The sequence below is a fragment of the Atractosteus spatula genome, chromosome 3 (assembly GCF_055471065.1).
Source record: "Atractosteus spatula isolate fAtrSpa1 chromosome 3, fAtrSpa1.hap1, whole genome shotgun sequence".
Taxonomy (NCBI): domain Eukaryota; kingdom Metazoa; phylum Chordata; class Actinopteri; order Semionotiformes; family Lepisosteidae; genus Atractosteus; species Atractosteus spatula.
This window is the reverse complement of record NC_142708.1, coordinates 37,803,006-37,830,104: the sequence shown is the minus strand read 5'-3', so window position 1 is coordinate 37,830,104 and position 27,099 is coordinate 37,803,006.

The window sequence follows — 27,099 nt, the reverse complement described above, 5'->3', positions numbered from 1 at the left end:
TGACAAATGTTTTCTTAGAAAAACACATTCACAGCGCGAAGCTGTGTCTGTCTTCTGTGTAAAAAAATTGTTTTGAACACCATGGGTGCTGTTTTTAATAAGAAAATATGATGCAAATGACACGTTATGACGCATTTCATTGCGACGACCACCGCGTTGTACCGCAGCATACCCAGCTCGTTTTGAATGGCTGCATCTGTCTGTGGAAATGCTTTGATAACTGAAATCAGGATGCAATATGGGGATGGGTGCAATATGTCGACTGGCCGTCGACTCATGGTGACCCTATGGATAGTTCCCCATCACTATCCGTAGAGTTTTCATGGCAAGATATGGAAGTAGATTTCCAGGCCTTTCTTCCATGCAGATCAACAAAGACAACAGAAAAAGATATGTGTATAAGATACTGTCCATGGGAATCCAAGCTTTTTTATCTACGCTAAGAAGTAGTCTTTAAAATTTCTTCATTATACAGTGAAGTCAAACTTCCGGGATGTGCCCATATTAGTACGCTGGGCAAACGTTCCGAGGTCAAATTCTTCCAGCACGGGGGTACCTTTAAAGTGGAGACGACAGCATCGAAATGTTTTGGCATGCATAAAAAACAGCAATTCTGTCAGTGAGCCCTAAATGAATTAATAGCAAACATGGTTTACATAAATGACATTTTTCCAAGAAAGTTTAGCCTTTGTCACTAATGAAACCACTAAATAAAGACATACATATAGAAATCTTAAGATTATTTTTTTTTCAATGTTGGTAGCAGGATGAACTGTCAGGTTGAGCTAAGTGTATATTTTGTCGCAGAATTGCTGCAAGATGTTAACAGTGAAAAAGTATTTAGAAATGAGTTATTTCAAGAAGAAAATTTTCAGAATTATTGCAAATCTAGCAGGATAGAGAAAGCACAGAAAATAGGCAGTTAGATTGATCAGATTAGTATGAAAAGCCATTTAGCAAAGAGGGAATAAGAAGAGAGACAAACTAGTATACTTTAGATCTTTTTTTCTGAACCAGGGAAAATCTGATCATGTTTCTCTATAACAATAATAAAAAACTTTATTTTATATATCACCTTTAAAAATGGCATCTCAAAGCAATACAGTAGATGTAAAAACAGTTAAAAGGACCACAGATTACAAAGTAAATACCCAGACAAACGCAAACGCGTTTTTAATAAAATGCTTTTATTCATTCTTTATCAGACTCACATTCCCGAATGTCCCCCGCCCCGGTCAACAATCCTAGGAAGAACACGAAACAGCCTGTTAATAAAATTCTTGCAATTTTGTTCGGTCAGTTCTTCCTCCCAGAATTTGTAGATCGCATCGATCAGTTCTTGCTTTGTGCTGGGTTTAGCAGTTTTCCGAACATAGTCTTTCAGCGAATGCCAAACCATCTCTATCGGATTTAAATCTGGGGATTCGGCTGGAGTTTTCACCCAGTTCACTCCTTCTGCTACAAGCCTCGCCCTTGCTGCTGTGTGTTTCGGATCGTTGACTTGAAAGAGATGGTGCCTTGATCCAAAGTGCTCCCTGATATATGGGGCGGCATGCTGTTTCACCACGACTTCCTCGAAGAATTCCCGATCCATAATTCCTTAGAAAATAAGAAGTGGTCCCAAGCCTCTTCTAGATGTACCACCCCCAGACGTGAACCTTTAGTGGATGTTTGGGCTTTGGATTGTCCACATATCTCCCCTTTTTACAAAATGACATTGTTGAAAACTGTTCCATAGCCACTGTTGTTTCATCGGTGAAAAGTACATCATGAAATGTCTCCTCCTGTTCAATCCATTGGAGCACTTGTTTGAGTCTTTCCTCTTTGTTTTTTACCCTTATCATGGGGCATGTGTTGGTTTTTTTTGTATCTCCATCCAAGCCTTCTGCGCACTCTTCTTATCGATGTCGGACTAACGCTCGCACCGAGGTCAGCCCATAGCCATCTTTGAACTTGCATCGCCGGTAGCTCATCATTTTAATCCGTCAGTCTGTCGATGGCTCGCACAATAGGAGTTGAAAAAAAAAGAGATCAACAGTTAGTTATAAAAATAATGTGTGTAGTTGTATTTACATGCAAGAAAAGTATTTTTAGAAAGTTATTTACCTTTAATCGTCCTCGGTTTAGATTCTCTTTGCCTCCTCTCCCCTTTATAATGTCGTCTCACTGTGCTTTCACAAATGAAGATGTCCATCGAATTCAAATAGAGAAAAAAGAGCTGACTGACAAGATTTAAGATGTGTCTGTCAATGTTAGATTAAAAAAAAAACACATTGCCCGACGTTAGTTACATTGCTTGAAAAATAATTTTATTTCGAGAGACTGGATAAGTAATTCAAGTGTTTTTTTTTAACTTCCTGAAAAACAAGTAATAACTTAACAATACGTGCAAATGTTTTATGATATGTCGCTGTTGTGAATGTCTGTGGAGTGTATCTTATTTACCTGTCCTGGCTGTTGGAGCTCATCCAGCTGTGTCTGGATATCTTGGTCAAATATTCGGCTATTATTGTGTATTGTCTGTTTAGGGTTCTGTAGCATTCCACACAGCTGGACAGCTTGTTCCCCCCTCCCGCCCCTCTCTGTGTACAGTAGAGCCTCCTGTACTGGCTGGAGAGGAGGCTCTACTGTACACAGAGAGGGGCGGGAGGGGGGAACAAGCTGCCCAGCCATGTGGTTGAAGCTGATACCCTGGATTCTTTCCAGACACAGCTGTATGGGCTCCACCATCCAGGACAGGAGGCTCTACTGTACACAGAGAGGGGCAGGAGGGGGGGGACAAGCCGATACATACTCTTAGAGTTTGATTAATAGGGAATATAATATAAAAATATAGTACTAAAAATAAGATACACTCTACAGACATTCACAACAGCGACTGTCAGAAGATAGTACACAGCGGCTCAGACACCTGCTGAATGGAAAGGGGCACTTTAATGTTCTGTATGGCTAATATTAAAGCCAATACTTTAATATTCTTTTCTGTATGTTTAACAATAGTGGGTACTGGCCTAATTTGGCCCTGCACCCATTGTTAGGTGTTAATGTGTTGTTGTTAAGTATGAATTTGTACCTGTTTCCCTGAGGTCTGGCTTTTTTTCTGGAAAACCATAACTCTGGTCTTGTCCAGATTGACTGTCAGTGCCCAGGTCTGACAGTGCTGCTCCAGCAGTTCCAGGTTCTGCCACAGCCCCTGTTCTGTGGGCAACAGCAGGACCAGGTCATCTGCATAGAGCAGGAACTTGATTTCTGTGTCGTGTAGTGTGAGACCAGGAGCCGTTCCAACATTCCTGCTAATTCGTTGATATACTGTAGATATTAAACTGTGTTGGGCTCAGGCTGCAGGCCTGCAGGCCTGGGCTCAGGCTGCAGCCCTGTCTCACTCCACGGCCCCACGGCCAGTGGTGGTGATGTAATTAATGCAGATCAGAAAATCAAGGAACAAAACAATTATTGCGCCCGGCTCCTCAATGGGATAGCTTTGACATGCTAATATGTTGGTTTAACAGTCCGGGTGTGGCAAGCTTCTAATGTCTCCCGACTTCGGCAAAAGGAACCTGCCTTTCATTGAAAGACAATGAACACATTCTAGCCGTACATGAGAATATAGCATAAATACACCAAGGGATTGGGTGAGTTCCCATCACAAAAAAAAAACTGCGAGCCTGCCCTACAGTGACCATAGTACAGTACAGTATGGAGACCAAGACCTACGGGAAGAGACGAGGTGCTTCTGCCGCCCCAGCTTGCAAAGAGCAAAGGGTAAACAAATACAGCAGGCTTCATCTGAAATATGCGATTACAGCGCATATTACAAGGTATTATTGCCATTTTGAATTACACATTCAATTATAAATATTTCTTCGCAGCCTGTTCTTCAGGAAAACACCGCACCGTGAAACGATCTTCGAAATCTACCACCAGGACAGTAAAAAAGAAAGCGGTAAGACGGATAAAAAGAAAAGTTTATTTTGACGTCTGTTCCGCAACTGATGAATACTACTGTGTGACTTTATTTCTTACATGAATTATGTTATTTTGCCACAGGCTGTGGGTCTCTGCTCTCGACCACTGGCCAGGGTGCCAACTTGTAGAAGCAGCACAAGTATGGAGACTTTTCGGCAGCAGCGGGAGCTGTACGACGCATTACTGGGGAGGATTGGGAGGTTTGAGACACTCCTGAAGATGCAGAAGAAGGAAACAGTATGTTCCGGCAGTCAAACGGTAGAGCAGCTGTCTCCCGATAAGTGCCTCTCCCCGCCATGCAGGTTGCAATGCCTGGCGGAAGCTCTGCCCCCCACAGAGCACACACCGCCTCAGGACACTCCATCCCGGCCTCTCTGCTCACCACCGCGCAGGAATTGGCTGATGCTGTCCCCGCTGTCTATCTCCCATCAGGAAGCACCGTTTACAGAGCGGAATTCACAGACGCCAATGGGACAAACAATTCTCACAGATATCCAACTGTTGCCCATTACTCAAGAGAAAGAGGGGGGGGTTGTACTTGCAGTGCATCGGTATAGATGGGAAAGCGAGAGCCGACTGCTACGCCGCCCTCGTGTTTCGAAATCTTGTGACTTTTGAAATTTACTGGTGGTGGACCACATCGGTAAATTTCAATGGGTCCAGAGGCAAAAGTGCCTTGCCTTGCAATCTCCAAGAAACCATTAGTAGCATGGTGAATCAGAGATTCTCAACACTTACTTCGTGCGACTGGAAAGGAATTTGTGATCGGATCAACGAAATGCTTCAAAGAAGGAGGCGCTCTTTTCCTTTAATCTAACAGTCTGTCCACAAATAAAACATTCCTGTTAAACAATAGGAATGTAAAAAAAACAATTACTTTTTGACAATGAAAACCGGTGTGTGTGTGTCTCTCTCTCTGCTGAATGAATAAAAGCATTTTATCAAAAACGCGTTTGCGTTTGTCTGGGTATTTACTTTGTAATCTGTGGTCCTTTTAACTGTTTTTACATCTACTGTATTGCTTTGAGATGCCACTTTTAAAGGTGATATATAAAATAAAGTTTTTTATTATTGTTATAGAGAAACATGATCAGATTTTCCCTGGTTCAGAAAAAAAGATCTAAAGTATTCTAGTTTGTCACTCTTCTCATTCCCTCTTTGCTAAATGGCTTTTCATACTAATCTGATCAATCTAACTGCCTATTTTCTGTGCTTTCTTTATACTTTAAAATGAACTATTATTCCACAATGCAGAGTATTACATGGCCAGTATTTACATATGATATTTGTGATTTAAGGAACTTAACACAAGCAGCTTTTGGGGATTTAAGTTATTGCTGGATAAAAGATTAGAGATGTTGGTAAGAAAAAGATAATTTTGGGAAAGTTGAGGAATACACTGATAACAAGAACACTTCCTAATGGGGTTAGGCATACTTTTGATGAAGATGATGAAGTTAACAGACTGTATGTTTACATAGATACTGAAATGAGGATTGTATTTTAGATTTTGTGTAGTTGCTAGCATTGAACTGTGTGTTGGATGCACATGAATTGAAGGAATGGGCAGACATAGCTGATGCTGATCCACAGAGCCAGCATATTAAGATGTTTATAATTAGAGGCAATTTGTTTAAATAACTAGGTATGGATACTGATGTGCAAGAGAGGTGGAAAGGCTGTTTCCTTAAGCCAGCACTATAAAATATTTTATTCTCAGTGAGATGCTGCCATTTCATAGTGGGTTTCTAACACTGTGTATAGTTCCACCCACAAAGTGCCTTTACTTCCATCCATTTTCTAATCTGTTTATCCAGTACAGAGGATTTGGAGCCTATCCCAGTAAGCAACAGACACAAGGCAGAATACACCCTGAACATAGCGCCAGTCCACACACACCAGGGCCAGTTTTCCCATAAACCAATTATAACTTACCAGTATGTTTTGGAGTGCAAGAGGGAGTCATATCACACATGTAAAACCATGTAACCCAGAGAGAACATGCAAACCCCACACACACAGGACGGCAGGAATTGAACCTAGGACCCCAGTGGTGCGAGATAGCAATGCTAACCACTTCGCCACCATTAGAAATGGATGTATATTTTAGTTATCTTTCTAGTTCACAGGTTTGCATGCATAATTTAATTTTGAAAGCCACTGAGACATCAGGTACTACTGTTGTATTTAGGAAAAAGAAACAAACAAAAAGTATACTAACAACTGTGCAATCCTACTCCTTAGTTAATACATTTTATTATTTATAAACAGTTAACATTGTTAGCAAAATATTTTGAATAATATTTTACCCTATTTTTTCTTTAGTTTTGTTTTTAACTTATTATATGATAGTCAGATTTAATGTATATTTGAACAATGAAAATATATTTTTACAAGATGCGGGGGAAAGTGCAACAACTTATTACAGTGTTAAATTTAATATTATTGATTACTAGTAGTTTATGCTAATACCTACAGTAACTTTCTTAATTAGATGTATTTAAAACAGTGAACTAAGTGTAACATAACATTCAGAAATACAATCAAGAATAGTTTTGTGGTGTTTGTATAGATGAAACGTTTCTAAAATGTATAACGTAACAAAATTAAAGACGATTAAAATCTGTAATCTTTCCACTTGTAATGTCATTAGAAAGTACAACAAGTTTCTGCTTTGTCTAAGGATGGTATCAAAAAGTAGTCTAAGTGGTGAGAAAGCTGTGCTTAATGATAATTAAGGGAATTAAAAGTAAAAAGAGATGCTTCATATTGCTTGATTAATTTTAAAAACTAAGTTATAAATGCAGACGCGATTGGTGCCATTAAGCGCTCCAGACAGCACAACGTTCGTTCTGTACTGCTGAGCTCCGCGCCTCCTCCCTCTCTCGGTGCCGCGCCGGGTCTAAATATCTAAACATATGTATCTATATAGCAGGTAGTATCACTGTATTTCACTTTCTTTGTATACACGGAAAAACAGATTCACAACGCGACGCTGTGTCACTGTGTAAAAAAAAACGGTTTGAACACCCTATATTGTAATGCGCTGCTGATCTAAGTATACTGTAGGAATGTTCCTGCTGTCAGAGGCGGTGGAAAGTGCCCACGGTCATTTAATTAGTATTACCATTCGCACTGATTCCCTTGCGAAGATATTGCGAAGGAGTGCGGAACCAGGGAACTATTTACATTGAAAACGAGCGATCTCCCCAGACTGTCTGCCCATTTCACTGTTACCTGGATACCTGTTTATTTAGAACTCACTCTCCCCCCTGCCTGTCTCACTTCTTTTAATCCTTCTGTGCCCGGATTTCAGCGGGTAAGATGTTTTTCCAAGAAAAAAAAAAGAAATTAAAAGAAGAAATTTCACCAGAGCGTCTTCTCTTCTTGTGTCTAATTTTTAGTTTAGAAGGATTCAAGCAGGATTTTAGATGAAAGGCAGTGACCTTAATCAAGCCCAAATCATAATTGAACCCATTCAGAGCCTACATTACATTTTAGCGTTTCATTCTGAGCAGAAACCCTCACACCTGAAGAAGGCTTGCATTTTCTCTCTTCTCTTTTAAGCATGTGTACAATGCTGTAAAACAATTTAAAATAAAAGTTTAAACAGTATCAACTAAACTCCATTAATATAAGTATCGAGTGGTATTAAATAAATACAGCTTTTTAGTATAGATTACACTTTTCTAAAATGTATTTAAAAAATAAAAACGATTACAATCTAATCTTTCCACATTTGATCCCAAAATCCCAAGAAAAATACATCTAAACGTGGAGAAAGTATCAAGAATACTTTTGCAAGATGTGTCCATTACCTGTAGTCATATCTACAGATTTCAATATTTTTAATAATTTGACTTATTTAGAGATTTTAATTAATGTTCTGACTTTATTTATTGATAATGTGAAAATGTAGGAACATTTTAAATAAACATGCATGTCTTTAAAGCATAAAACAATTAAAAATGGAATGAAAATAATTCTTACCTATTTTATAAAAAATAGCTGCAATATTAAGAAAAATAATGCTTCATGATTGAGAAAAACCATGTATATTGCAACATTACAATGCATACCACAGAATTCCAATGTGTATACAGAACCCTCCAAATGGACTGGGAAAGAGATTTCTGAATTGGGAGTTTCGCTGTAAGCTCTAAGCATTTCTCAAGGGAAAAATGACTGAAAGTACAACTCCTACGGTACATACATTTTTAACATCAAATAAGTTGGGTCAATTAAAGAAATTCATAGTGTTAAGACTATGTTGTAAAACCTGTATATTACAGTATCCACTTCTCCCACATTGACTTCTGTTTCTGGAGTTCATAGCTGAAAATCAGAATAAAACCAAGCAAATTCAATGGATCACAGACTTCATACAAGGGATATGCAACTAAAACCTGATTTTTATACTCTGAGATTTGAATATGAATGTGTCCCAATACTTAGGGTCATTTGAAAGCACGTAGTTGAATACTATTTTTGTACTTGTATGACCAAATGAATGCATTTGTAATTTGTATTTTTTATTAAAATCTTCATATTATATATTACAGCTTTCATGACACAGTATGTCATCTTAATCTCACGAAAAAAGGTTACAGTTTAAAAAAAATGCTTTGTCCCTGAGCTATTGCTGCACTGTCATGTTGTTATAACTAAAGGAAGCTTTTGTCACCCAAGTCAAATTAGATTGTGAAATAGTAACAAGGCTAACATTGTGTTTCTTTTTTTCTCTTTTCAGCATGGCATAAACCTTTATTTTTACCACAACACAATATCATCATTGTTTATTTTAAATCTGAAGTTATTAACTCTGATCTTTATATTCCTTGAGTAAATATTTAGCATTTGTATTGCAGCAGATTGTCACTAATATATTCTGTGGTATATCTATATATTTAGGTTTGTTGTTTGTTATGTATGGTTTTGGTATTATATCAATAAATTGTGTATTTAAAATCCATGTATAAGACTGTAAATTATTATGTACGTTTACTAAAATTTGTCAACTACTCTTGCAATTTACTGTCATAATTTTTTATTGTGACAGGAAAATAAAACCCCACATCACTTACACATGCTTGTAACTTCTGTCAACAAAGTTGAAGCAAGGAATGCTCACACAGTATGTTGGAACATTGACCATTAGAATGTTTTTACATTACACACTCATACACACATATCAGTGTCACACATATCACATATCATATCCTTCTCGACAGCCTCATGAGACCGCTGGTTGAAGGTCTTCCCTCATACATCAATGACACCAACCACGCGCTCCAAATTTTAATGATTTCCAATTTCAGGGCCCCGAAGGCTACATTGTTACCATGGACATCACATCTCTTTACACTGTCATTCCCCATAATGACAACCTTATAGCCCTCAAGCACACACTGGACAAATGCACAGTGCTTGATCCACCCACCCACACCCTGGTATGCCTTGCAGAATTGGTTCTCACACTGAATGCATTCTCATTCCATAACCTTTTTTACCAACAGGTGAGTGAAGTTGCCATGGGCACCAGAATGGGACCGAGCTATGCCAATATTTTTGTCGGCTGGGTAAAAGAAGTTTCTTCGCTTCCTACACTGGCTATGTCCCTGACCTCTACAAGCGAGACGTTTATGACTGCGTCGGTGCCGCCACATGCTCTAACGACCAACTTGAGCACTTTCTGCATCATTTCACCAACTTCCATCCATCCCTCAAATATACAGATAACATATCTTCCACTACTCTTCCGTTTCTAGACATCAACTTCTCCATCAACTACCCTGACTCTCCACTTCGGTCTATTACAAACCCACGGATTCACACAGCTATCTCCTGTATAGCTCATTTCACCCCAAACACACTAAAAACTCTCTCTCTTTCTCACAGTTCCTTCGGCTACGACGATTATGCAGCGATGACATCAACTTCCAAAACCAAGCCCTCAAAATGTACTCCCTTTTCATCAACAAAGGATACTCCAGCAGTGTTATTGACAGGGCCCTTGCCCAAGCCAAAAACACCCCTCAGACCATCAACTCAATCAGGAACTCCCGCCGGAACAACTGCATTCCTTTAGTGCTTCCCTACCACCCCAACACACTTCCTATCCCCAGGACTATTAACGACAACTTTTCAATCCTACAGGATGATCCCTCTATTGGGGCCCTCTTTTCTGACCTCCCCATCATCTCTTATCGCTGACCACCTAATCTGCGTAACCTTCTTGTTTACAGCTCCCTTGACCACCCTCACTAACCATCCACACCAGGCACTTTCCCTTGCAACAGAGCTCGCTGTATCACCTGCAAGTACACATCTAACACCGTACTCATTCAAGGCCCCTCAGGACAATTCTGGATCACCCAGATGGCATCTTGTACCTCCAGCAACCTTATTTACTGTATCTGTTGCAGTAAATGCCCAGCCATCTACATTGGAGAAACAGGAAGGAGACTCGGAGACCGCTTCATTTCACCTCTGACGGCCATGACCACTCTAATCTCTCTGTCTGTGTTCTCAAAGATGGTTTTCCGAACTCATACATCAGGAAGACTATAGAAACCAAAATGATCCTGCAGCTAGGATCACATCTTCCCCCTTTTCTTAACGACAGACTCATTTTCTTCTAAATTCTTTCTATTCATTGTAGGTTTTATTTCACACCTCTCTACACCTATCCTGACTTCACACCTCTTGATTGGCCTCTCTCTCTGTCCCCTGATCCTGCCCCTTGCTCCTCCTCTCTCCCAGCTTTTATTTTCCTGCTACATTACCTTTGCTTACTGCCCTGTCTTTCTCACACCTGAAGAAGGCTCCACACCTGAAACGTTATGTTTTCTTTCTTCCTTTTTCAGCATGGAATAAACCTATTACTTGTTCCTTTGCAGCCTACGGATGCTGACGCAGCTACCCACCTGAACATATCAGTCCATGGCGACTTGAACACTTGCAAACCAGTAGACCTCCATTTGCGCTGTAGTTTGTGGCACTCCTGTTTAAGGGACCATGTGAGATCATTATACAATGGAGAGTGTCTAGTGGTTTTGAATACCTTAGTCTTTAATGGGGCAATTTTATCAAGGGCCTGTCTGACCACTGTATTATAGTTATGTGTTATTTCGGCAACATTGTTACTGGACATGAAGCTAGTATTGTTCATCATGTTCATAAAATTTAATTAAATACCCCCGTTGATGTGTCATGTTCTAATAGTCTTCTCCTTGGCAGCTACTATCAAGGGCAGTCGAATCTCAAAAGTAATTAAAGAGTGGTCAGAAAAAGAGTTATTGATGGGATGGACTAGTACAGGTACATGATGAATATCAGCTCTATGAGTGATAATTAAGTCTAGTGTATGATTGTATACGTGTGTTGGTCCTGTTATATGCTGACTACAACCTGCAGAGTCTAGGAGAGACAAGATATTTTTACATTTTTACTGAAGGTGTCTGTCTGTATGTCCATATGTATGTTAAAGTCACCTAATATTACAACTTTGTCTAAATTAATAACTAAATCAGATAGCAGTTCACCAAATTCAGCAAGAAACATGCATATGGTCCTGGGGGTCTGTACACTAAAATAATTTATGTAGATGATTCGGGTGCTGTTTTAAGAAGCATTGCTTCAAACGTGTGAAATTCATTAATAGTTTTTAATTCAATTCTCAGAGACTCACTGAAGATGGCTGCTAGGCCACCTCCACACCCTGAGCAACGAGCTTTCTGTAAAAATTATAGCCATTAGGTGAGGCTTCAACTAAAGGAATAGTGTGAGTGGGTCTAAGCCAGGTTTCTGTTAGTAGGCACAGGTCAGAGTTGGTGTCAAGCACCATATCATTAACCAGAACTGATTTGTTGCCTTGTGAGCGAACATTTAACAGTGAGCATTTTATGGTAGTTTCATGTTTACCAGTAGAATGGAGATTAAGTTTTCAACACAGGAGCCCTACAACACTAAATATTTCTTTTAGCATTTAAAATTATCTATATTTTTGGTGGAACAGTCTACGCTGTACATGCCTCAGGACTGAATGTCCTTATCCTGCCCAAGCCAGGTAGTTAGTCGTCTGGTTTTGGAGTTTGTTTTGCGGGGAGACGCCTAATGTCTAAGCCAGTCACTGAAAACCGGGCTTTCTCTCTGCAGTTGGCAGAGTTGGTAGTTAATCAACAACAGCGTAGTTAATCGAAATCGAAGATAATCGAAAAAGCGAATTAAAACTTTATATAAAGAGTGTTAGTTGTTATATAAGTACAGTTAGTTATAGATATATTATGAAATGTTTGTAATTCAGTAGTAGCAGTAGCAGCATGCACAGTCGTTCTCACTCTGACGTCACTTCCCCCATAAAAAAGTGTGCATTTGAGGATGCACAGTTATAAAAAGGGTTACATAGCTCAAGGTCAAAATGCGTTCTGTTTTTGCTGCTTCTACTCCAGTGGCAAAGTGCATGTTGGTAGATAATTCTTTTTAAAGTATTTTTCCGCCTACAGTATGATGAAATAGAATTGTCTGTCCCTGCACAAAACATATGGTTTTCTTTCAAGTTGATCAGGCTCCACTTAAAACAGATTAAGTAAACTAAGGAAAACTTGGCAATACTGCACTCCTTATTCAATCCTTGTACCTTTAAATACATTTAATCTTTTCCCAGTACAAAAATGAAAGTATGAGGAACAGGAATGATTCAAAGTAAAAAATAAAGTTTGTTCCATATCTTCTTCACACCTGAAGAAAGCTCCTCAGCTGAAACGTTGTGTGTCTTTTCTTTTTAGCATGGAATAAACCTTTACTTGTTCCTTTGCAGCTATCTAATTGAACTTGATTCAAAGTGGTCAAAGTAAACTAAATAAGGTAAACTTTGCAATACCTCAAAGCTTTGATCTATTAAGTATTTTGTTTTTCTGTGGACAAAATACAACCTAGAAAAACAATTTTTTATCAGTCAAAATGGGGTGACAAAATAATAGCCTTTTGTCAACACTTCATAAATAAAATACATATAAATCTAAAGTAGCCTAATGCAATGTTATTTTAACATAAAATATTATGAGTTTTAAAACTGTCTAAAAGTTAAATTGTACTAACACATGAATGTTTTGTTTCCCATGCTACCTTCTCTCAACTTTAAAAGTTTAGAAAATGAAACGTCACCATTGTGAAAGGTATTTTATTGGAGGTGATTCCCTTCAGCCAAGTCTGCTCTGATGTGGACTTCAGAAAAGGGTGCATTGGGGGCACTTGTGAACACCCTTGTGAAACACAAATTAGAAATGGGAGCCCTTGCAAACCTGAGTGGGAACACACATCCAGGGCACAAGGGCACAAGGCTGCAAGTGTGCATGCTAGGATTAGTTTTTTGATTGAAACAAAATGACGTCAAAAGGGCTATTTATTAAGAATTATTATACCAGTGAGTTAAAGAATAAATATATTGCTTGTCCTGGCCAGTTTTAATATTTTTAAGTAACCCCTGCAGTAAATTCCTTATAGTTATTGCAAATTCAGTATCAGCAGGGGCCACTATTGAATAAATTTATAATAATATTGCTTTGAAACTTTAAAGAAAGTGTCTTCAAAAAAATAAGTTTGAAAAGCCTTATATAAAAGTACAGAATTATTATTAACAGTGTCAAAATAAATGTTCTTATCAAGAAAGATTCATGATGTCTCTGTATAAGAATGTTTATTATTTATTCCTTATTGCACAATTATTTATTGTATTTAATATTTGATTTCTCTGGGGATCAATACACACTACACACCAGAGAGGGCTATAAAGACTTGTGCTTTTTGATAGAATCTTAAAATAGAATTAAATGTTGCCTCAGAATTATAAGTCTATCCAATTATAACAGTCTTAACTGTGTTTAAATTAAACAGTGCTAAATTTAATATCCCAAGACTAAAAAGAAATAAACTAGAGAATAATTCATTTTAAACTGAAAGCATTTCAAATAATGAACAAAACTAAACATTAACACATTTTCTTATACAAATAAATTAAACGATATGACTAAAATGTGACTAAAACTAATTACGTTTCAGCCGACTAAACGAATGATTAATTATAGTAAAAAATTAGTTGACTAGTCTAAATTAAAAGTGGGTGACTAGAAAGTGACTATGACTAATAGACGTTTTAATTGACTTGACAAAGATTATAAATAAATAAAAAACTGGTGACTAGCACTGGTTACCACCCAATCTCCACCCCTATTCATACTTCAGTCAGTGGTTGTCTCTGGTGCAGCGAGGGGGATCGGGAACTCTTAGCTGTGAAACTAGCTTTGGAAGAGTGGAAGCACCTGCTAGAAGGAGTTCAATACCCTTTATGGTGTATATCATAAAACCTTGAGTAAATTAATGATGAACACTAGCAAGAAAGGAATCCACATGATAATATGATATGATAAAAAAGTGGTTTTACATTCATTGTAGTGGTATTCATTATAGTATTCATTCCATTCATTGTAGTAAATTACTGACTCTTGTGACAGTCCGAGTTTGTTGTGTTTATGAATGGTGTATGAAAAAAGTCCTTGACATTGTTGCTATGAAAGCCATAAACAGTGGAATGGATACATTAATTGAGGTTCAGAAATATTTTGTCAAAAAGATGTTTTGATCAGAAAGCTAAAATAAAAAAATAAAATAAAACAATGGTGTGCCAGCAATGACTGGGTCTCATGGTGGTTTAACTACAAATTGTAAAGTGGTAATAAAAATTATGCTAAAATTATTAATTTTATTTGTACAAAAGCATTAAAATACAGTTTAAATCGTTTCTTCATGAGCTGTCATCTGAGAATGGTGATCTTGAACCACACACTGAAATTTGTTGACTCAGCAAAGGCAAAATAATTTTCCAATTTGATTCAGATTTTCATACTTCAAAATTCAGATATTCATATTTCTCTCAAAAATCAAAGATTTGGTTCAGTCAAGAAAAGTAATTACTCTCCAATACCAACCAGATTTTTCATGAATGCTTGCCATTTTTAACAGATGTACAGATCCAGCCATTCAGAATGCTCACAGAATAATGCAGCACAACAACACACCACACCACGCTTTTTAAAAAAATATTCTATTGTGGGACTGCACTACTTTGTAAAACTGCTAGGTGGCGCAGAGAATCCTTAATGTGCCTTATGGAAGCATTTTGGGTGTTGCTAGAAAATGGCTGGTTTTGAATACCGGTCAATGCTAAGCCCCCTGGACAATCTTTTTTTCCAATTATAGAATTTAAATTTAATTTCTATGACTTTCATTCATGTTATACTGTATATTACAGTATGTTGAATATTAGATTAAAAAAAGAAAGAAGGGCTCAGAAACAACATTACTCAATTGTATACATAAAAATAGTTTATTATTATAGTGTGTTGTGAACGCAATGTCCTGCTTCTTTCAGGTTTATAGCCGCATTAAAATTATCTGTATTTTGTCTTAATGTAAATTTTAGCAACAAGTAATCAGGAAACAATTTTACTTTAAATTTTGCTTATAAAATATATATTTCACACAAACAGTACTGTAGTACCTTTACATTTGTACATTAATTACATGATTTGTGTGTGTGGCACACCAGGTATCACGTACAGTCTTTGTTCTCATAATTGATTCACATGGCCGATGTTTTAAAACTATCCTTATTGGAAGATAAAAGTCCTGTGTATGATTTTTTTCCTCATTGCAGTATATAGTCTAACAGTATGACTGCATAATATGCAAGACAAACTATTCCAAGAATAAATAAAAAGTGTATTTCATTTATTGTAAAACCCCTAACATCCTCCTCTCAGGGAATTATAAAAACTGATCAGCTCCGACAACTTAAGGTCTGTTTTTTTGTCTTGTTATGCAAAATATTTTAGACCCATGTGTGGCTTTCTGTTTGTCTAATTTAGCTGAAACAGAAAAAAAGACATTCTGTAGTTAATCTTATTGGAATTTGATTCATTATGAAACCACTAACATTGGCACAGGAGAAGGACTGCTGCAGTTCATGCTTCTCATTAACTTTATTAAAGTTAAATGCACTCAATAAAAGGACAGAACTCTGAGATACTGAATTCCTTTGCCTGGATATAATAGTACCTGTCTCAGTCAGTCTGGGGGGCGGGGGTTGGGGATGAAGTTATTGTTTTCCTTCCTCAATTTAACATCTGGTACATCCCTAGTACCGCTATGGGTTTAAGAGATCATAAATGTGGAGTGAATATTCAACATACTGTAATATATAAAATTAATAAAAATGTCAATATAGTATACATATTAATTTAACTATAATATATTTGTTTTAAAGTTTAAAATTATAAAAATGTATTTGTATACATATCAATTTAATTTAATTATAAGATGATTATTTTATTTTTTAATTATTTTTTAATTGAAATATATTCTATATTGTGACTTTAAAATCTTTGTATTTTAAACTCCAGATTAAAACTAGTAATTACGTAGTAACCAGGAGATATAGACACAGCCAGGATGTAGTCCTGTGGGATTCATGGGGATTAGATTTCCTAGGCTAAAGCTGCGTCAGTGACTATTGGGAATGTGTATTGATGGAGAGTGAAAATACAAGCCCACACCCAGTCTTCACCCTACTGTGAGGAGAAAATGTGCTGGCACGAAACATACCCTTCAGTGCTACATCAGAAAAGTTAAACTGAAATAGGTGCTACACACTATGTGTAACTTTGTTATTCTTAATGCTATATAAATGTTATAAAAGAACAAGTAATAGGTTTATTTATTCCATGCTGAAAAGAGAAGAAAGAAAACCCAACGTTTCGGTCATGGAGACTTCTTCAGGTGTGAGAAAGACAGGGCAGTAAGCAAAGGTAATGTATTATAGGAGAACAAAAGCTGAGAGAGAGGAGGGGCCGGAGGCGGGAGCAGGGGACAGACAGAGTGGCCAATCAGGTAGTGTGAAGTCAGGATAGGTGAGGAGATGTGTGAAATGAAACCAACAATAAATAGAGAGAATTTAGAAGAAAATAAGTCTGTCGTTGAAAGATGGGGAAAAGTTCGATCCTAGCTGCAGGATAAGTTTAGTTTCAGTAGTCTTTCTGATGTGGGAGTTAGGAAAACCATCTTTTACAACACAGACAGAGAGATTAGTGTGATCATGCCCATCAGAGGTATAATGAGAAACAATAGGCTTGGAGAAATCTTTAATCTTCACGGCCCTAACATGTTCTCTGAAGCGGTCTCCGAGTCTCCTTCCTGTTTCTCCAATGTAGATGGCTGGGCATTTACTGCAAGAGATACAGTAAATAAGGTTTCTGGAGGTTCAAGATGTCATCTGAGTGATCCGGAATTGTCCTGAGGGGCCTTGAATGAGTGTGGTGTTAGATATGTACTTGCAGGTGATACAGCGAGCTCTGTTGCAAGGGAAAGTGCCTGGTGTGTATGGTTGCTGATGGCGGTCAAGGGAGCTGTGAACAAGAAGGTTACACAGATTAGGTGGTCAGCGATAAGAGATGATAGAGTGGGCAGAAAAGAAGGGCCCCAATGGAGGGATCATCAACATAATGCATGCTATGGTGAAAAAGCTATTGAGCACATAATTTTTTTTCTTCCTCTTTAAGTAAATTAAAAACAGAAAATATAGAAAGAGTTTCAGAAATTATAGAGAGATTAAACCAAATAAGGACACAAAATGCATAATTTTAAAGGATTTTGAGTTTGGGTTATTCTGCCTTATATGGTCAGGTATTTTGCATATGTAGCTTTTGAATAGTTGTTTGAGTTATGAATTTGCTTACATCAGGGATCCGCTTTATTCAAGCCTGTGCATAATTGCACATAAACTAAAAATTTTAAAAACTAAGGTTTCTAAAAATACAACCAGACACTAGATGTTGTTTAAATAAAAATTGTGAAAAGTTGCATAAATGACAGTCTTTATAATGCCTATGGTTTGAAGGCTCTGTGTTTTTTCTTTTCAAAGTTATTGACATCTGAAACACTGTCTCAAAAATAGACATTTTAATAGGAAGCGAAGGTTGTGAAAATAGTGACTAATCACACTGAACAAAAATACGAGCAGTTTGAAACTATTATTTATTACAAATACATTAATATTTTTAATAGTGTTCAAAGATGTTATTATACTTCCGCTTCAGTGGTCTTTGTAATACCCCTTTATATTCTAAATTATAATTATAATGTAACACCCTTGCCTGACATTGCGGCCAAAGAGCACCTGGCTGGGGCAGGACGGGAGTATTAGTGGCCAGGACGGGGGACTAGGAGAGCCACCGGCCAATGCAGCTGACCAATTGTGGAACCGGTGTACACAGTCGTGAGATCAACCAAACTCATCCCTGGTTTTGCACCCATTTTATACATGCACTGTACACAATTATCACCCTATACCTCTGTAACTGTACCCGAATTGACCCCAGTGTGTTGTACCCTGTTTACCCCTCTCTCTCTCCCTCTCCCTCTGTTGTGGTGGCTGTGCTGGACCCACGTCTGATTAATAAAGCGCTGTGTTGTCATTTAACAAGAGCATGAGTTCCTGTCTCTATCATCGCCGAACCTGTCATGTTACAATAATATACTGTATATGATTTTGTTTTAGAATAATTCTGATATATACTGATGGAAAAAAGAAACGCAACATTTTCTGGAATGAGAATACTGTAGTTATAGCTTATTTACTTTCACAAAAAGTCGTCAAATTGTTTTAAGCTCCCTGACCAGCAATACAGCTTGTGCAGTGAGGCATTGCAACTTTCCAATCACACGAAAGCTCGTTAGGTGCACTTTTACCCAAGGTAAAGGTGGAACAATGCCTGATCAGGATACCTTTAAAAAGGCCTGAATTCAAAGCTTAGGTCACTGCAAGAAAAAGGCCTCACTTAGTCAGTTTTCTGTGCATTCCATAATGCCTCGAATGTCACCAGAAGCAAGGAAGAGGGCTAATGGCATGCTGCAGGCAGGCATTGTCATGGAAGCCGGGTAAGACTCCCATGAATTGTGTTGGTAAAATCCTAAACTCTAAACATTTAGAAGAAAAAATGTACAGAGAAAATGTTCTGAGTGGCTGCATTTTTACATTGAAAAGACATGCTTAATCTGCGATCCAGGCAGCTAGTTTGTCTCTCACCTGGTATCTCCGACTCCCATCTCTTGGAAGCTACATTTTCCCATACAGAATTCTGAATAGGGTAAATGCTGTCATTTACCACTTAGACTTGTCTCTGTCCTTCAGACAGTGGATTTCCCTGATATTTAATATGTCACTTTTACAACCTGCACTGGTCACTGTCAGTTCTACTGCAGATAACCCTCCTGTGGACAAAGATGCGCGTGCTGGACTTCCGGTGAGTCCAAAACAGCCCCCAGACTTGGTCCACTGAAGGAACCGCTGACCTGATGGTGTGTGATTTTCATGCCTAGTTTCCCTGAAGACCTTACACAGAGTGCATATGTTAATGGGAGAGCTCTGTTCCACATGGGCAGGTTACCTCAGTGCTCTTCTTTCAGGATTCAGCCTTTGCTCCACTCTGCTGTGCCTTTGGATATCTCTAGTGACCTCCAGTTGAACCTCCCTTTTAGTTACCAAAAACCAAAGGATCAATGAGCTCAAGCTCTTGGGTTCTAGCTAAAATCCTTCTGAAGCTGCCTGCACTAAACAGATGCCTTATAGCCCTTGATCTCTGCATTCAGCCTGTACTCCTTACCCACTTTCTGCAGTGCCTTGCTGCATTGTAACATCTATAACGGCTTTCTGTATTCATTCTGTATTCAACTTTCTGTATTCACTTAGTATTTTTTTCAAAAATACAACAAACATATAGAGTAAAAAATCAAGTTTTGCACAAGCAAAATATAACATTGTCATGTTTCTTTTAAGATAATGTTTACCTGTGGTTAGACCCATTAGTAAGTTATTGCCTTAACCCTATCTGTAGATAGTTCTGTACTTGAGCTTCAGTCTAAATTGAAAAACTTTGGGGTGATATTCGATTCTGGCTTAACATTCAACCCACATGTGCGGCATATTGTCAAAACATCTTTTTTTCAACTCAGAAATATTGCTAGACTATGCCCTGTTATCACTAACTGTGGCTGAAAAGCTGATCAACACATTTGTGTTCTCTCCAATTGACTACTGTAATGCTCTACTCTCTGGCGTATCTAAATCTACTTTGAACAAACTGCAGTATGTCCAAAATTCAGCAGTCGGAATCCTGACCAGGTCTAGTGCAAGTGATCACATTACTCCTATCTTGGAGTCCTTGCACTGGCTTCCTGTAAAATTCCACGAGGACTTTAAAATCCTCATGCTCACCTATAAGGCTCTGCATGGTTTGGCACCTACAGATGCAACCATTCAAAATGAGCGGTAAAAACCCGCGGTGCAGTAACCAACCCGCAGGGCACCGTAGGGCACCGCGGTAAATGATTGGCTGGCCAAAATGACCAACAGGGGCACTCGTGGTGCATTGGTTGGTAGTGAAAAGATTTAATCATTCAATGTCTTTACTGTGCACATTTCAATCCGCTTAGTTTTGAATATTTATATGGAATTTTACCACTAAAGGGAAATTTTAGTAGCTGAGCATAAAAAGAAGAGGAGCATAACGCATCTGAAGGTCATAAACGATATTAATTTTGGAACATAAACATACAGTATATAGCTGGTCTTGGTACTTTAAAGAAAAAAATACACACCAGTATTCCATTTCTCCCTAAACATTTTAAGCTTCGAAGTCTTTAACTAACGTGATACCGGAGTCAACAAGCATACTTTTAGAATTTGATTAAAAGGGAATATAATATGGAATCGTGTATCTAAAGAATTTAATAACGGTATGATTATATCCGTGTACTGCGACAGGGCTGTGTAGGGCTGTTTCGCCTGCCTGTTCATGCGAGCTGTCTTGTAGCTTACTGGTCTAGGTGCGTGACTACCAACTGGCAGGTTGTGTGTTCGAATCCAGCTGGTGCTGGACTTTTCGTTTAACAAACATTTCTTCGAAAAAATAGAATAGCGATATTATGGACAATCAATTGACTTTTATATTTCAAAATATCGCAACATGATCGATATTTGCGATATTTTGAACATATCTTCCCTTCTGACAGCGGTTCCTGCTTCTAGTGTGTGTGTGCAACAGAGTAAATTTTTATAGAGAAATGGAGGCTGGACAGTATGCGTTACAATATAAACATTTATATTGATTTAAATCGTGTTCTGATTTAAATCGCAAACGCGTGTTTAATTATGTGTTTTTTAATCATAATCAGGCTAATGCATTTCTACATTTTCTGTATGAACCAGCTTAGAGGTTCATACAGAAAGACAGCTTGTGTTTAAATTGAGTGTAAGGTAATTTATGCTTCTAAAGTCATGGTCAGCATTTATTATTGTACTGTGCTGTAAACTTTTTCTGTGCCTAGTCACATTATTTTATAGCGTTTTTATTGCGTTATTAAATCCGGTGGCGCTGTGTGTTAGTTTCCTGACTCCCATGTCACATGGTCTGTGATTGAATCCCATAGAACTATGACTTTATTTTTTAACAAACATTTCTTTGAAAAAATGAAACGTTTCCCTTGGTCAGAGATTAAATAAAACCTCACTCGCACCAAACAAATTTATATTTCTAAATATCACAAAATACATTCATTGTCTTCCAATCGAGTCGAGTTGACATTGGAAGCCTGCCACACCCGGACTGTTAAACCAATGCATTAGCACGTCAAAGCCCATCGAGGGTATTGAGCCAGTATTGGCTTTAGTATTCCCCCCCTCTCCCCTCAATTCAATTCAATTCAAGGTGTTTTATTTGCATGACAGATGGGTACAAGCAGTGTTGGGTATGTATATTGTAACGCTTATGGCAGACAGGCACTGTGTAAGAGCCGGCGCACCAGAGCAGCACACCGAGGGAGCGTCTGCATTTATAACTTAGTTTTTAAAATTAGTCAAGCAATATGAAGCATCTCCTTTTACTTAGTGCCTGAGCATAAAAAGAATAGGAGCATACTGCAACGCGTGTGAAGTCCATAAACGATATTAATTTTGGAACTTAAACATACAGTATATGGCTGGTATCGGTACTTTAAAGAAAACATACACACCAGTATTCCATTTCTCCCTAAACATTTTAAGCATCGAAGTCTTTAACTAACGCGATACCGGAGTCAACAAGCATACTTTTAGAATTTGATTAAAAGGGAATATAATATGGAATCGCGTATCTCAAGAAATTAATAACGATATAATTATATTCATGTTGCAAAAGAACTGCAACGGACATAAAAACTCCCTTGTTTTTAACAGAGCGTTCCATAATTTCTAACTACGAAAATGCCAGGTGAAAGGATTTGTAAACATATTTTGTTAAAGCAAGTCAGTTTTTTCCGCAACACATAAAAGACATTTTTCCAAGAAAGTTTAGCCTTTGTCACTAATGAAACCACTAAATAAAGACATAAATATAGAAATCTTAAGATTTGTTCTATTTAATGTTGGTAGCAGGATGAACTGTCAGAGTGTATATTTTGTTGCAGAGTTGCTGCAAGATGTTAACAGTGAAAAAGGTATTTAGAAATTAGTTATTTCAAGATGAAAATTTTCAGAATAATTGCAAATCTAGCAGGATAGAGAAAGCACAGAAAACTGGCAGTTAGATTGATCAGATTAGTATGAAAAGTCATTTAGCAAAGGGAATGAGAAGAGTGACAAACTAGTATACTTTAGATCTTTTTTTTCTGAACCAGGGACAATCTGATCATGTTTCCCTATAACAATAATAAAAAACTTTATTTGATATATCACCATTAAAGGTGGCATCTCAAAGCAATACAGTAGATGTAAAAACAGATAAAAGGACCACAGATTACAAAGTAAATGCATATAAGAAAGACAAGCAGTAGAGGTGCTACCAAAATTAGAAAATGAAGCAGATACAGACACTAAGTCTTCTGAAAAGAAAGGTTCTGAGGTTAGATTTAAACTGGCCCTGGTGTGTGTGTGTTTGTGTCTGTCTGTCCTGTGATGGACTGGCGCTATGTCCAGGGTGTATTCTGCCTTGTGTCCGTTGCTTACTGGGATAGGCTCCAAATCCTCTGTACTGGATAAAGAGATTAGAAATGGAAGTAAAGGCACTGTGTGGATGGAACTATACACAGTGTTAGAAACCCACTATGAAATGGCAGCATCTCACTGAGAATAAAACATTTTATAGTGCTGGCTTAAGGAAACAGCCTTTCCACCTCTCTTGCACATCAGTATCCATACCTAGTTATTTAAACAAATTGCCTCTAATTATAAACATCTTAATATGCTGGCTCTGTGGATCCGCATCAGCTATGTTTGCCCATTCCTTCAATTCATGTGCATCCAACACACAGTTCAACGCTAGCAACTACACAAAATCTAAAATATGAGCTCTACTTGCCACTTACAGTACCAACAGTACCAGCTAACTTTAGTAGTGACATTTTCATGGATCTTTTTAACAATAAAATTTACAACATCAGACTTCAGACACAATTAAACAGGCCTCAAAAAAGTCTGGTACAAACATTTTCAGCATGGAATAAACCGTTACTTTAATGGTATAAACCTTAAATGGATTCATATTCTCAATAAGATTTGGTGCTCAGTAACATGACTTAGAAAATGACAGAAGACATACGTATCATGCTTATCCTTCTATTTTTCATAATCGTAAACTCCTTAAGGCAGTTACATTTTCTCTGTTCTGACCTGGAGTTACAGAGAAATTTAAATTCTAATAAGAGATTTGTAATGAGGAAAGTCATACCAATCACTCATACAGTACCAGGATTTGCAATTACAATACAAATACTTTCTTTCTGTATGTGTTTATTTTGCAGTTTGAGTCTATGGCATTCCTTTGGGGGTCTATACTCCAAGGCATGACTTTTTTATGTATAAACATCAGTATTTACTGCTATTAATTACTGTACGATTTATAGTTGAAATCTGAGCCTAGATATAAAGTTAGATATAAAGTTAAAATCTCGACAAAGCAATGTAGGAAATACAGAGAAAATAAATCCTTTCTGACATCTAAAATCAGTTTCGATCAAGGTCTCTAAAACGAACAAGAAAAAGAAGATTTTCGGAGGGCAATTACGCTGTGTTTATATAGAATAAGTGATTTATGAGCAATCTAATTTCTTGTTCGTTTAAAACAGTGAAATGTCAGCTGCAAAAGATCGCACCAGAAACAGCACTCTCTCTGCCTGTCATAGACGTTCAGGAAAGGCTGAATGAAGTCATGTCAAGTACAATAATTCGGAGATCAATAATAACAGTTGTAGGACAGTATATAAGGAGGATAAGGATTTTGAAGTTGACTCGAAATCTGATAGGTAACCAGTGCACGGACTTGAAAACAGGTGTAATGCATCCCTGATAGGATTCTTGCTGTCATATTCTGACCATATTGAAAATTGTTCTGTGTGGATTTAATTTCCCCAGTGAACAGGATGTGCATTTATTAATTCTAGAAAAAAAGCCTTTCTTGATTTCTCTAGTTCTTAGTTTCTCTAGTTCCCTTTAAAATAAACTATTATTCCACAATGCAGAGTATTACATGGCCAGTATTTACACATGATATTTGTGATTTAAAGAAATTAACACAAGCAGCTTTTGGAGATTTAAGTGTTGGCTGAGTTATTGCAGGATAAAAGACTAGAGATGTTGGCAAGAAGAAGATAATTTGGGGAAAGCTGAGGAATACACTTATAACAAGAACACTTCCTAATGGGGTTAGGCATACTTTTGATGAAGATGATGAAGTTAACAGACTATATGTTTACATAGATACTGAAATAAGGATTGTATTTTAGATTATGTGTAGTTGCTGGCATTGAACTGTGTGTTGGATGCACATGAATTGAAGGAATGGGCAAACATAGCTGATGCGGATCCACAGAGCCAGCATATTAAGATGTTTATAATTAGAGGCAATTTGTTTAAATAACTAGGTATGGATACTGATGTGCAAGAGAGGTGGAAAGGCTGTTTCCTTAAGCCAGCACTATAAAATATTTTATTCTCAGTGAGATGCTGCCATTTCATAGTGGGTTTCTAACACTGTGTATAGTTCCATCCACACAGTGCCTTTACTTCCATTTCTAATCTCTTTATCCAGTACAGAGGATTTGGAGCCTATCCCAGTAAGCAACGGACACAAGGCAGAATACACCCTGGACATAGCGCCAGTCCATCACAGGACAGACAGACACAAACACACACACACCAGGGCCAGTTTTCCCATAAACCAATTAACTTACCAGTATGTTTTGGAGTGCGAGAGGGAGTCATATCACACATATGGAGAAAAACCATGTAACCCAGAGAGAACATGTAAACCCCACACACACAGGATGGCAGGAATTGAACCTAGGACCCCAGTGCTGCAAGATAGCAATGCTAACCACTTTGCCCCCATTATAAATGGATGGATATCTTAGTTATCTTTCTAGTTCACAGGTTTGCATGCATAATTTAATTTTGAAAGACACTGAGACATCAGGTACTGCTGTTGTATTTATGAAAAAGAAACAAAACTGTGCCATCCTACTCCTTAGTTAATACATTTTATTATTCATAAACAGTTAACATTGTTAGCAAAATATTTTGAATTATATTTAACCCTATTTTTTCTTTAGTTTTGTATTTAACTTATTATATGATAGTCGGACTTAATGTATATTTGAACAATGAAAATATATTTTTACAAGATTTTACATTAAGCACTTAAAATTAATATGGTTAATAATAGTAAACTGTAACATGCTGTAACAAGATCGGTTAAACTGCGAAGAAAATGCTTTCAGAGAAAATGTTTCAGGTGTGAAGAACATAGATCTCCAATGCAATTTCAACCAAACCTGTTCCCACACACCCTGCCCCCACTACCATTAGAATATACACAAAGCACTCAAATCTTTCGAGCTAATGATCAGGTGACCCGAGAGAGAGTGAGAGAAACACCAAGGGGTGCGGAACCAGGGAACTATTTACATGGAAAACGGGCGATCTCCCCAGACTGTCCGCCCGTTTCACTGTTACCTGGATACCTCTTTATTTAGAACTCACAAACACTGATTTTTAGTTTAGAAGGATTCAAGTAGGGTTTTAGATGAAAGACAGCGACCTTAATCAAGCCCAAATCATAATTGAACCCATTCAGAGCCTACATTACATTTTAGCGTTTCATTCTGAGCAGAAGACCCTCATACCTGAAGAAGGGGGAGGTGTTTTTCGCTGGAAATCTCGCCTGCTTCTACTTTACAACCGGAGTGCTGGCTGTGACGAATTAAACCGGTATTACAGGTTTCAATCACAGACCATGTGACATGGGAGTCAGGAAACTAACACACAGCGCCACCGGATTTGATAACGCTATAAAAACGCTATAAAATAATGTGACTTGGCACAGAACAAGTTTACAGCACAGTACAATAATAAATGCTGACCATGACTTTAGAAGCATAAATTGCCTTACACTCAATTTAAACACAAGCTGTCTTTAGCCCTCTAAGCTGGTTCATACAGAAATGTAGAGATCCAGGCTCAGAACACACAGCTTCATTAGCGAATACATATGCAGCACAACTAGAGAAGACGTTTTACAGAGGATTGATTTTTAGAAACATCCCATCAGTGACATCACTGTAGTCAGCTCTTAGGTACTGTAACTGTCGGGTGGATAGTTTCACAAGAATCAGACAAAGGTTTAAGCATCGCTTGTTCTAGATAAAACTGCAAAAAAAAAAAACAACAACCCATAATGTACTTCTTTGCGGCTCTGTTTGCCCAAATCATATATTCACAACGTGAAATCTAGAAAATAATATTACGTAACCAAAATCCGCAATATGGAAACAGAACCTGTGTAATTGTTGACAGATGATGCACTCGTAACATTTTTTCAAGACGAACTACAACATTTAAAAAATGACTTGTTTGTACTTGATATCTCTAATCAATCCACGGGTCCCAGCACAAAACGAAACTTAAACGCATACCGTTTCGCGCTTCTTATTAGTTGCTCAAAAGTAATTTGACCGTATGAAATGCATAATATAAACCTAGAAACATATACG